Raw genomic sequence first — 12,720 nt, 5'->3', positions numbered from 1 at the left:
CAAGATACACCTTGTAATTACCTTGTACTTATGCAGATATTACATGCATTCTGTGGTGTATTAGTGTGTTTATTTTCTCACTTGGATGGTGATGGAAGCTTAAAAAAGGGCCAGGTTGTCAGGATGGGTAATGTACTGTATAAGGACACTTTAATTACAAGTAAGTACCCCTCAAGATACACTTAATTTGAACTCATACAAATCTATTCCTTCGGGGGGGTTGCTACTAAGCTAACATATGGAATTGTTTTAAGATGGTCATACCATGGATCATTTATCTATTTGATTCTGAATTTTAGGATCCCTGTAAGTATGAAATAATATAATAAAACTTATTAGAAAAAACTATAGCCCGCAGAAATGGCAAAACAGAAGGTCCAAAAAATATCATAAGGAGTAACATTTTGAAGTGTCTGTCCAATATCTAGGAAACATACGAAAGCTCAGCAAATATTACTTTTTTTTGGACACATATTTAACTCATATTTAACTACATTCAGACGAGTCCTGTGACAGTTATGAGGGGCATAGAGCAAAACGTAGAACACCATCATGTTCGTGAGAGTATCCCCTTTCCATAGTGTGGTCATAATATACTGAACTAAATTTAACAACATGCAACAATTGCTCAAACTTTGTCTCATGCAGCGTGAAACATCTTCACATTGAGTTGATCAGGCAGTTCATAGTGTCCTGTGGAATGTTGTCCCACTTCTCTTCAATGGCTGTGCGAAGTTGTTGGATATTGGCGGGAACTGGAACACTCTGTCGTACATGTCGATCCAGAGCATCCCAAACAGGCTCAATGGGTGACATGTCTGGTGAGAACAGTATGCAGGCTATGGAAGGACTGGGACATTTTCAGCTTCCTGGAATTGTGTACAGAGCCTTGCGACATTATCATGTGCATTATCATGCTGAAACATGGGGTGATGGCGGCGGATGAATGGCATGACTATGAGCCTCAGGATCTCGTCACGATATCTCTGTGCATTCAAATTGCCATCAATAAAATGCAATTGTGTTCGTTGTCTGTAGCTTATGCCTACCCACACCATAACCCCACTACCACCATGGGTCACTCTGTTCACTATGTTGACATCAGCAAACCGCAGGTTGGACGTACTGCCAAATTCTCTAAAATGTTAAGTTGGAGGCAGCTTAATGGTAGAGAAATTAACATTAAATTCTCTAGCAACAGCTCTGGTGGACATTCCTGCAGTCAGAATGCCAATTGTACACTGCCGCAAAACTTGAGACATGTGTGGCATTGTGTTGTGTGACAAAACTGCACATTTGAGTGGCCTTTTATTGTCCCAAGCACAAGGGGCTTCTTGATATGCCACACCTGTCAGGTGGATGGATTATCTTGGCAAAGGAGAAATGCTCACGAATAGAGATGCAAAAACAATTGTGCACAAAATTGGAGAACATTTTGGGGATCTTTAATTTCAGCTCATGAAGCATGGGATCAACACTTTACATGTTGCGTTGATATTTTTGTTATGTGTAGTTTGTAACCCAAATGGTTACAGACAGAAGTTGGCACATCAGCAGTACCGATTTAAGACTAGTTTGTGAGGCTTGTGGGGGTCGTAAATAGAAATGGAGAACGCCATCGTTTTCGTGAGAGTCTCATCCATAGTGGTCATATTATTTTGTAGGCCAAACCGTTCTGACGCTCTCCTTCTCGTAGGACTATAGGACTATTGATAAATTAATTTGTTTACCGTTGCATCCTTTCCAACCCACTAAAACAAAAATAAATATACACCACACAATAAATCAGAGTATTAACCACTAACACATATGAATTAACAGGTGGGTTGTGTGTGGGTGCTGGTGTGTGTGTGGTAAAACTCTTAGGGTAAAAACAAACCAAATGGCCAGGTCTTACCATTACGTCAAGCTGAATTGGCACATTCTAAAGTAAACAATCCCAGAGCCCCTCTCTTGTAATCATTGTTATTTTGACCTGTTGCATTGAAATACAGTTCTGTACGAACTGGTGCTACCCAAACTATAGATTTGATTATTAATAATTGGAAATGGTCAAAAACCTGCCTTATTCAATAATTCATACCTCTGTCCCAAATTTCAATCAATCAGTTTATCATCCAAATTTCAATCAGCTAACACATCCTTTCCACACTCACAAAACTTTCACATCCACATTCACTTAGTACTATTCCCAAACATACTCAGTAATCTCCCTTATTACTTCATGTGCATCTTCAACGATTCTCCTGTCGTTACATAGGAAATGCAACATATGCATCTTTCTATACATATAGAATAGCCTCATATTCGGAAATAATACTCTGTTCTTTCATATCTCCATACAGAATCCCTATATAATGTTATATACAGTGCCTTGCGAAAGTATTCGGCCCCCTTGAACTTTGCAACCTTTTGCCACATTTCAGGCTTCAAACATAAAGATATAAAACTGTATTTTTTTGTGAAGAATCAACAACAAGTGGGACACAATCATGAAGTGGAATGACATTTATTGCATATTTCAAACTTTTTTAACAAATCAAAAACTGAAAAATTGGGCGTGCAAAATTATTCAGCCCCCTTAAGTTAATACTTTGTAGCGCCACCTTTTGCTGCACCTTTTGCTGCGATTACAGCTGTAAGTCGCTTGGGGTATGTCTCTATCAGTTTTGCACATCGAGAGACTGAAATTTTTTCCCATTCCTCCTTGCAAAACAGCTCGAGCTCAGTGAGGTTGGATGGAGAGCATTTGTGAACAGCAGTTTTCAGAAATGGAAATTGAGAAGAAGGGGGGCTATTATTGGCAGATTAAAGACGTAACCACAGCGATAAAGGAGGCCAGGGAAAGGGAAGCCATTTTGTGTCGGTGGAGGTGGACTTTGGGCTGCAGTACCACAGAAAACCAGAGGACATACTGTTTGGGGCCCGCCTACCTTATTTGTTGGTGTATGCTGACGACCAGGAGCTAGATGAGCCCAATAGTTTGGCACAGACTTTACAGAGGTATGATCCTGAGGAGGAGAAAGAGTCTCCTCACCGTTCTATTCTTCACGCTAAATTGGGGTCAAAGGATCATGTGAGAAGGGAGGTACAGTGCCTTGCGAAAGTATTCGGCCCCCTTGAACTTTGCAACCTTTTGCCACATTTCAGGCTTCAAACATAAAGATATAAAACTGTATTTTTTTGTGAAGAATCAACAACAAGTGGGACACAATCATGAAGTGGAACGACATTTATTGGATATTTCAAACTTTTTTAACAAATCAAAAACTGAAAAATTGGGCGTGCAAAATTATTCAGCCCCCTTAAGTTAATACTTTGTAGCGCCACCTTTTGCTGCGATTACAGCTGTAAGTCGCTTGGGGTATGTCTCTATCAGTTTTGCACATCGAGAGACTGACATTTTTTCCCATTCCTGCTTGCAAAACAGCTCGAGCTCAGTGAGGTTGGATGGAGAGCATTTGTGAACAGCAGTTTTCAGTTCTTTCCACAGATTCTCGATTGGATTCAGGTCTGGACTTTGACTTGGCCATTCTAACACCTGGATATGTTTATTTTTGAACCATTCCATTGTAGATTTTGCTTTATGTTTTGTATCATTGTCTTGTTGGAAGACAAATCTCAGTCCCAGTCTCAGGTCTTTTGCAGACTCCATCAGGTTTTCTTCCAGAATGGTCCTGTATTTGGCTCCATCCATCTTCCCATCAATTTTAACCATCTTCCCTGTCCCTGCTGAAGAAAAGCCCAAACCATGATGCTGCCACCACCATGTTTGACAGTGGGGATGGTGTGTTCAGCTGTGTTGCTTTTACGCCAAACATAACGTTTTGCATTGTTGCCAAAAAGTTCAATTTTGGTTTCATCTGACCAGAGCACCTTCTTCCACATGTTTGGTGTGTCTCCCAGGTGGCTTGTGGCAAACTTTAAATGACACTTTTTATGGATATCTTTAAGAAATGGCTTTCTTCTTGCCACTCTTCCATAAAGGCCAGATTTGTGCAATATATGACTGATTGTTGTCCTATGGACAGAGTCTCCCACCTCAGCTGTAGATCTCTGCAGTTCATCCAGAGTGATCATGGGCCTCTTGGCTGCATCTCTGATCAGTCTTCTCCTTTTATGAGCTGAAAGTTTAGAGGGACGGCCAGGTCTTGGTAGATTTGCAGTGGTCTGATACTCCTTCCATTTCAATATTATCGCTTGCACAGTGCTCCTTGGGATGTTTAAAGCTTGGGAAATCTTTTTGTATCCAAATCCGGCTTTAAACTTCTTCACAACAGTATCTCGGACCTGCCTGGTGTGTTCCTTGTTCTTCATGATGCTCTCTGCGCTTTTAACGGACCTCTGAGATTATCACAGTGCAGGTGCATTTATACGGGGACTTGATTACACACAGGTGGATTGTATTTATCATCATTAGTCATTTAGGTCAACATTGGATCATTCAGAGATCCTCACTGAACTTCTGGAGAGAGTTTGCTGCACTGAAAGTAAAGGGGCTGAATAATTTTGCACGCCCAATTCTTCAGTTTTTGATTTGTTAAAAAAGTTTGAAATATCCAATAAATGTCGTTCCACTTCATGATTGTGTCCCACTTGTTGTTGATTCTTCACAAAAAAATACAGTTTTATATCTTTATGTTTGAAGCCTGAAATGTGGCAAAAGGTTGCAAAGTTCAAGGGGGCCGAATACTTTCGCAAGGCACTGTACCATCCCTCCCATACTCCATCCAGAACAACGAACTGCCAGAAGTGGAGTACAGGCCTAGCGGATCCATGAAAGAGGACTCATTTGAAACTGCCTACCATGCCCTGAAACCCATCAAGCCCACGCTTGGAGGAGGAAGGGGGAAGAAGTGAAAGATGGGGAGAGGGATGGAGGGGGTAATTCGCCAGTCCTGAGCTTGGATGAGAGGACCACAAGAAAGAGCAGCGTTGGAGGTAGTAGGTCGCAAGACAACAGTGAGGGAAGGAAAGAGTGATATAGGGAATGAAGGAGGAGGTAAGTCTTCAATGCTGAGTTTTGATGAGCCAACCTTGGATAAGGCAAAAAGGAAACAGTGGGGCTCGAAGCCCCAGGTTAGGAGCTAGGAGGACACTCAGGGTAGACTTTGCAGACATTGGCTGGAGTGAGTGGGTCCTGGTGCCCAAAGCCTTCGATTGCTACTACTGCGCTGGCACCTGTGGAATCCCTGCTCCCAAGGTAAAGACTGTGACGAACCTGTGTCAAATCTGAAACTGGTTCAAATCTGGTCTTCCTCTGAACTAAAGCAGTCGTAATAAACATGGTCAATGTTAGAGAGCAGAACAAAGCTACGATAGGACAGAGAGGAATAACGTCACACTTATTTTAAGGTGAGCACAACAGCCGAGAATGTTTTTATGGTTTCCAACTTAGAACTGCTCCGTTGCTCATAGTCTGATGTTATGACTACAACACTTAGGAAATAGTATAATTCAGCAGCATTACTGGCCATTGCAGACACACTTAAATGTACTTAATTGTACAACTGTATCATGTTTTCCAACTTGCACTTTATTAAATGAATGAACCATTGTGCTTCTAAATCATAGACGGCTTTTATCAAGACCACTTTTCCTTTTTTTAAATACAGAGTAACCTTAATGTAATTTTTCCATTTGAATTATTATCGGCATTGCCAGTAAATGCTGTAACCTCTCTCTCTCCCTCTTTCTCTACTCCACCCACCCTTCCCTCTCTCTACTAGGTACTGCATCCCTCTAACCATGCTACCATCCAGAGTATAGTCTGTGCGGTTGGGATAGTTCCAGGGGTCCCAGAGCCCTGCTGTGTCCCAGAGAAGATGAGCCTCCTGGGGGTTCTCTACCAGGATGAAAGGGGTAATCTGGTGCTCAAGGTCTACCCCAGTATGTCTGTGGAGAGCTGTGCCTGCAGATAGCTGCAGAAGTCAGAGGGGGAATAAGCCAGGCTAAACAGGATGGACTTGGCGAGTTGAGGTGTCTTTCCGTCTGTTGGTCCTTTATATCCCTCAGGCTTTGACACTGAGAGAACAATAGTTGAACATGATGAGGTGTTGAAGAGGCACATTATCTGCTGTTGGCAGCACCAGTCAAGTCCTCTGGTAGCAGCAGACACACCACCACAATATCCTTCACATCTACCATATCCTCCACAAAACAGCATCACCGCTTCTCAATTCTCCTCTCTCTCCCTCCAAACAACTGGAGGGAGAGAGAGGGGAATTTGTTTTGTTTTTGTGACACTGATCATGCTTGTTGTAATAGAGTCCTGGGTCATCTTCATTAGTACACTCCTCAGAAAAAAAAATTGCAACAGAAAATTAAAACGAGGGTTTCTTATTGAACACGTTCAGAGAGTACCTCCCGGTTTTGGACTATTCTTTATGTTTTAAGCCTACTGAACAAGACCCTAGGTCCTCATTCACTAATATTGTACATACAGTGCATTTGGGAAATATTCAGACCCCTGGACTTTTTCCAAATTTTACAGCCTTGTTCCAAAATGTATTAAATAAAAATGTTTCCTCATTACTCTACTCGCAATAACCCATAATGACGAAGCGAAAACAGGTTTTTAGACATTTTTGCAGAAACAGAAATACTTTATTTACATAAGTATGCAGACCCTTTGCTATGAGAATCGAAATTCAGCTCAGGTGCATCCTGTTTCCATTGATCATCCTTGAGATGTTTCTACAACTTGATTGGAGTCCACCTGGGGTCAATTTAATTGATTGGACATGATCTGGAAATGCACACACATGTCTATATAAGGTCCCACAATTGACAGTGCATGACAGAGCAAAAACCAAGCCATGAGGTCGAAAGAATTGTCCGTAGAGCTCCGAAACAGGATTGTGTCCAGAAACAGATCTGGGGAAGGGTACCAAAAAATGTCTGCAGCATTGAAGGTCCACAAGAACACAGTGGCCTCCATCATTCTTAAATGAAAGAAGTTAGGAACTACCAAGACTCTTCCTAGAGCGGGCTGCCCAGCCAAACTGAGCAATCGTGGGAGAAGGACCTTGGTCAGGGGGGTGACCAAGAACTCGATGGTCACTCTGACAGAGCTCCAGAGTTCCTCTGTGGAGATGGGAGAAGCTTCCAGAAAGACAACAATCTCTGCAGCACTCCACCAATCAGGCCTTTACCAGGCGGAAACCACTCCTCAGTAAAAGGCACATGACAGCCCGCTTGGAGTTTGCCAAAATGCACTTAAATGACTCTCAGACCATGAGAAACAAGATTAACTGGTCTGATGAAACCCAGATTGAACACTTTGGCCTGAATGCCAAGCGTCATGTCTGGAGGAAACCTGGCACCATCCCTACGGTGAAGCATGTTGGGGGCAGCATCGTGCTGTGGGTATGCGGCAGGGACTGAGGAACTACTCAGGACGAGGGAAAGATGAACGGAGCAAACTGCAAACCTGCTCCAGAGCGCTCAGGACCTCAGACTGGGGCAAAGGTTCACCTTCCAACAGAACAACGACCGTAAGCACACAGCCAAGACAACGCAGGAGTGGCTTCGGGACAAGTCTCTGAATGTCCTTGAGTGGCAAAGCCAGAGCCCCGACTTGAACCCGATCGAACATCTCTGGAGAGACCTAAAAATTGCTGTGCAGCGACGCTCCCCATCAAACCTGAAGGAGCATGAGAGGATCTGCAGAGAAGACTGGGAGAAACTCCCAAAATACAGGTGTGCCAAGCTTGTTGCGTCTTACCCAAGAAGACTAGAGGCTGTAATTGCTGCCAAAGGTGCTTCAAAAAAGTACTGAGTTCAGGGTCTGAATAGGTATGCAAATGTCATATTTCAGTTGTTTTTTTTTTGCAGAAATCTGCAGAAATGTCTAAAAACCTGTTTTGTCTTTGTCATTATGGAGTATTGTGTTTAGATTGATGAGGGGGGAAAAAATGTAATTTTAGAATAGGGTTTTAACCTAAGAAAATGTGGAAAAAGTGTCTGAATACTTTCCGAATGCACTGTACATACCTCCCTCTATCCAAACAATGCGCACAAGGATGTCAAAGGGATGGACCTCATGGTTTGTGTTCATGTTTTAAATGTTTTATTGGCCCAGACACATTGGTCGCTCAAGCTAGAATGATGGTAAAAGACTGTTTAGTTAAATGAAGGTCCTTCAACCTTGCCTAGTTAAAGATTAAATAAAAATATATAAAATAAAAATTCTATATAGGCAGCTGTGTGTATTGAATTGTAATAATAAAAAGTAATTGAATCCAAATGTGTCAATATAATATGTCATTGTTTATAAATAACCATCTAGTGAAGATGATGTTGAATGGTATGGAGGACCATTATGGCCAAAATAAAAAATAAATGAAAACATAAATAAATAAATATACAGTTGAAGTCAGAAGTTAACATACGCTTAGGTTGGAGTCATTAAAACTGGTTCTTTAACCACTCCACACATTTCTTGTTAGCAAACTATAGTTTTGTTAAGTCGGTTAGGACATCTACTTTGTGCATGCCAAAAGTAATTTTTCCAACAATTGTTAAACTTCTTAAGGATCGGGGTCCTCATCAGCTAGATGTCACCACATGCTTTTAAGCCAGTAGCAGACAAAAACATACAAATCTAAACAGCTAACGTTACCCTTAACCTCAAGACACATTCACACACCGACTCTTTTGGGGGCTTGTTCCCACATGATATCAGGTACACTCCCCTTATCCCATGCTCTACCATTTGATGGTGAACTGTTCTTTAACCAACCCCAAAAAGAGTTGCAATGTCACGAACAAATAACTTTCTACAGCATCCATAGGCAGTATGTGAGCAGGGCATCCAACTGCTCCGGTGTCATCTGAATGTTGGATTGAAGGATTCAGGCGATGGCACACTTCATCCAAATTGCTGAACACTAAAGGGTCAACCTCTGTGTCAGTAGTTGCAGCTAACTGTAACAAATTGTCAGCCAGAGACTCCATACGAAAAAGTAAATAATCAGATTCAGCACTAGCCTTTTCAGCAAGGTTAGCCAACACTCTCAAATATCTGGCTATCTCTTGCATGTGTGTAGCCATATTGCGTAGTGTCTGTGTCATAGCAACCAGGCATGTGAAGTCGAACTTTGTGCTCTGATACCGATCAACCAATGGGAGTAAGGTCACAGTGACATGCTTGATTGACAGCCTCGTCATTTGCATAGGGATGAAGAAAAACGTAAATAAATAGATAAATTAATGAAGAAAAGTTGACAGAAATAAAGAAATAAGCAAATAAATAAATACAGGAATAAATGGTGCAAAAGTACTCATTTATATCAAATTGGGTTTATGTATTGATTGATTTCCATGTACATTCATTTATTTTTACATTTATGTGCATGTATATTTATAGATTTATTTATTTATTCATTTATTTTTTATTTTGGCTGTCTTGGTCCTCCATAGAATGGTGACAATAATGTTTGGAAGCCAGTTATAAACATTGTACCATAAACAAAGTTTCAACTTCTGTGGCAGAGGATGCGAAAACTTCAGGTTCACTGACCTGTGCCCGGTTTCCAAAAAACAGATTAAGGCTAAGTTCGTCTTTAGAACCTTTGTAGGAGCATTGTTAAATCTCTGAGCTGTTTCCCAAAACCATCGTTATTAACGTTGCACTTGAAAACGCTCGTAATCTAAAGGCTTGTTCACGTTACCCATAAGCACTCCATTACACTGCGCCGGATGTCATGCATTTCAATGGGGACATCCACAAGGTGATGGAATCGCAACGCCCGCTTGCGGTTGAAGGCTTCATTGCGAGATGGACACCACATACTTTTACATTTTCCAAACTTTGTGTCATTATAACAAATCCTGCTACGACCTCTTACAAGCCATCAAACAGGCAAAGCGTCAATACAGGACTAAGATTGAATCCTACTATGCCGGCTCTGATGCTTGTCGGATGTGGCGTGGCTTGCGAACTATCACGGATTACAAAGGGAGACCCAGTCGCGAGTTGCCCTGTGATGCAAGCCTTCAGACGAGCTAAATGCCTTATATGCTCGCTTCGAGGCAAGCAACACTGAACCATGCATGAGAGCACCAGCTGTTCAGGATGACTGTGTGATCATGCTCTCCATAGCCGATATGAGTAAGACCTTTAAACAGGTTAACATTCACAGACGGATTACCAGAACGCGTACAGAGCATGTGCTGACCAGCTGGCATTTTAAGTCCACCCAGAGTCTGTAGAAGAACAAACCACTGAAGATGAAAATATTTGATTTTCGGTTATTGCTTCATGGAATAGCTAGCAACTTGTAAAAAATGACCCATTCCTATAAGTGGGTATTATTTTAATATTTATGTTAAATCATACACATTGGCTGTTAAGCCAATTATATTATATGACCGTTGCCTCCCGTTTATTGTGACGCTAATGATTAGGTGGCAACTGAGTCGCTAGCTACTAGTAGTATCTTTAACCTATCCTAGCTTTGAGCTAGCTATGTACAGTGCATTAGAAAGTATTCGGACCCCTTGACTTTGTCCAGATTTTGTGACACTACAGCCTTATTCTAAAATTGATCAAATCGTTTTTCCCCTCATCAACGTACACACAATACAGCATAATGACAAAGCAAAAACAGGTATTTAGACATTTTTGAAAATGTATTCAAAATGAAAAACTTACATAAATATTAAGATCCTTTACTCAGTACTTTGTTGAAGCACCTTTGGCATCGATTTCAGCCTCGAGTCTTCTTGGGTATGACGCTACAAACTTGGCACACCTGTATTTGGGGAGATTCTCCCATTACTCTCTGCAGATCCTGTCAAGCTGGATGGGGATATTCAGAGACTTGTCCCAAAGCCACTCCTGCATTGTCTTGACTGTGTGCTTAGGGTCATTGTCCTGTTGGAAGGTGAACCTACACCCCAGTCTGAGGTCCTAAGCTCTCTGGAGCAGGTTTTCATCAAGAACCTCTCTGTACTTTGCTCTGTTCATCTTTCCCTCGATCCTGACTAGTCTCCCAGTCCCTGACTCTGAAGAATATCCCCACATCATGATGCTGCCCCCACCACGCTTCACTGTAGGGATGGTGCCAGGTTTCCTCCAGACGTGACACTTGGATTGTTCAACATTTGCCCATTATTATTTTCTAAATGATCTGTCAAGTTGGTTGTTGATCATTGCTAGACAACCATTTTCAGGTCTTGCCATAGATTTCCTAGTAGATTTAAGTCTAAATTGTAACTCGGAAACTCAGGAACATTCACGGTCTTCTTGGTAATCAACTCCAGTGTAGATTTGGTCTTGTGTTTTAGGTTATTGCCCTGCTGAAAGGTGAATTGATCTCTCAGTGTCAAAAAGCAGACTGAACCAGGTTTTTAATCTAGGATTATGCCTGTGCTTAGCTCCATTCCATTCCTTTGTTATCCTGAAAAACTCCCTAGTCCTTAATGATTACAAGCATACCCATAACATGATGCAGCCAGCACTATGCTTGAAAATATGGAGTGTGGTAGTTAGTAATGTATTTGCCCCGAACTTAACACTTTGTATTAAAGCCAAAAAGTGAATTGCTGTAAGGGCGTTCGTCTGTAGGAGGAGGAGAAGCGGACCAAAGCGCAGCGTGGTGGTTATTCATATTTTAATAAATCACTACACATGAACAAACTAACGAAAACAAGAAATGTGAGAACGCAAAACAGTCCTATCCTGTGACGACAAACACAGTGACAGGAACAATCACCCACAAACACACAGTGAAACCCAGGCTACCTAAGTATGATTCTCAATCAGAGACAACTAATGACACCTGCCTCTGATTGAGAACCATACTAGGCCGAAAACATAGAAATGCCCCAAAACATAGAAAAACAAACATAGACTGCCCACCCAACTCACGCCCTGACCATACTAAATAAATACAAAACAACAGAAAGAGGTCAGAACGTGACAGTACCCCCCCCCCCCCCCCCCCAAAGGTGCGGACTCCGGCCGCAAAACCTTGACCTATAGGGGAGGGTCTGGGTGGGCGTCTGTCCGCGGTGGCGGCTCTGGCGCGGGACGCGGACCCCACTTCACCATTGTCTTAGTCCGCCTTATTGTCCGCCTCCCTGGCTTACTCACCATGGCCACCCCTCTCAATGACCCCACTGGACAGAGGGGCTGCTCAGGACAGAGGGGCAGCTCGGGACAGAGGTGAAGCAGCTGCTCGGGACAGAGGGACAACTGCTCGGGACGGAGGGACAACTGCTCGGGACAGAGGGGCGATAGCAGCTCGGGACAGAGGGGCGATAGCAGCTCGGGACAGAGGGGCGATAGCAGCTCGGGACAGAGGGGCGATAGCAGCTCGGGACAGAGGGGCGATAGCAGCTCGGGACAGAGGGGCGGCAGCTGCTCGGGACAGAGGGGCAGCTGCTCGGGACAGAGGGGCAGCTGCTCGGGACAGAGGGACAGCTGCTCGGGACAGAGGGACAGCTGCTCGGGACAGAGGGACAGCTGCTCGGGACAGAGGGACAGCTGCTCGGGACAGAGGGGTGGCAGCAGCTTGGGACAGAGGGGCGGCAGCTGCTCTGGACAGAGGGGCAGCTGCTCGGGCGGCCCCTGGCTGACTGACGGCACTGGCGGCCCCTGGCTTACTGGCGGCACTGGCAGCCCCTGGCTTACTGGCGGCCCCTGGCTTACTGGCGGCACTGGCGGCCCCTGGCTTACTGGCGGCCCCTGGCTTACTGGCGGCACTGGCGGCC

The 12,720-nt window shown here is 43.3% G+C and overlaps 1 pseudogene; it reads left to right on the top strand.

Moving 5' to 3' along the window:
• The first annotated feature begins 2,771 nt into the window (after positions 1–2,771).
• LOC110503078 (growth/differentiation factor 10-like) lies at positions 2,772–5,921 on the top strand (annotated as a pseudogene).
• The last annotated feature ends 6,799 nt before the right edge of the window (positions 5,922–12,720 follow it).

This window comes from Oncorhynchus mykiss, chromosome 23, assembly GCF_057628025.1.
Source record: "Oncorhynchus mykiss isolate SJ-2025 chromosome 23, ASM5762802v1, whole genome shotgun sequence".
Taxonomy (NCBI): Eukaryota; Metazoa; Chordata; class Actinopteri; order Salmoniformes; family Salmonidae; genus Oncorhynchus; species Oncorhynchus mykiss.
Note: the sequence above shows the minus strand (reverse complement) of the source record. Positions and strands in the feature narration are given on the sequence as shown.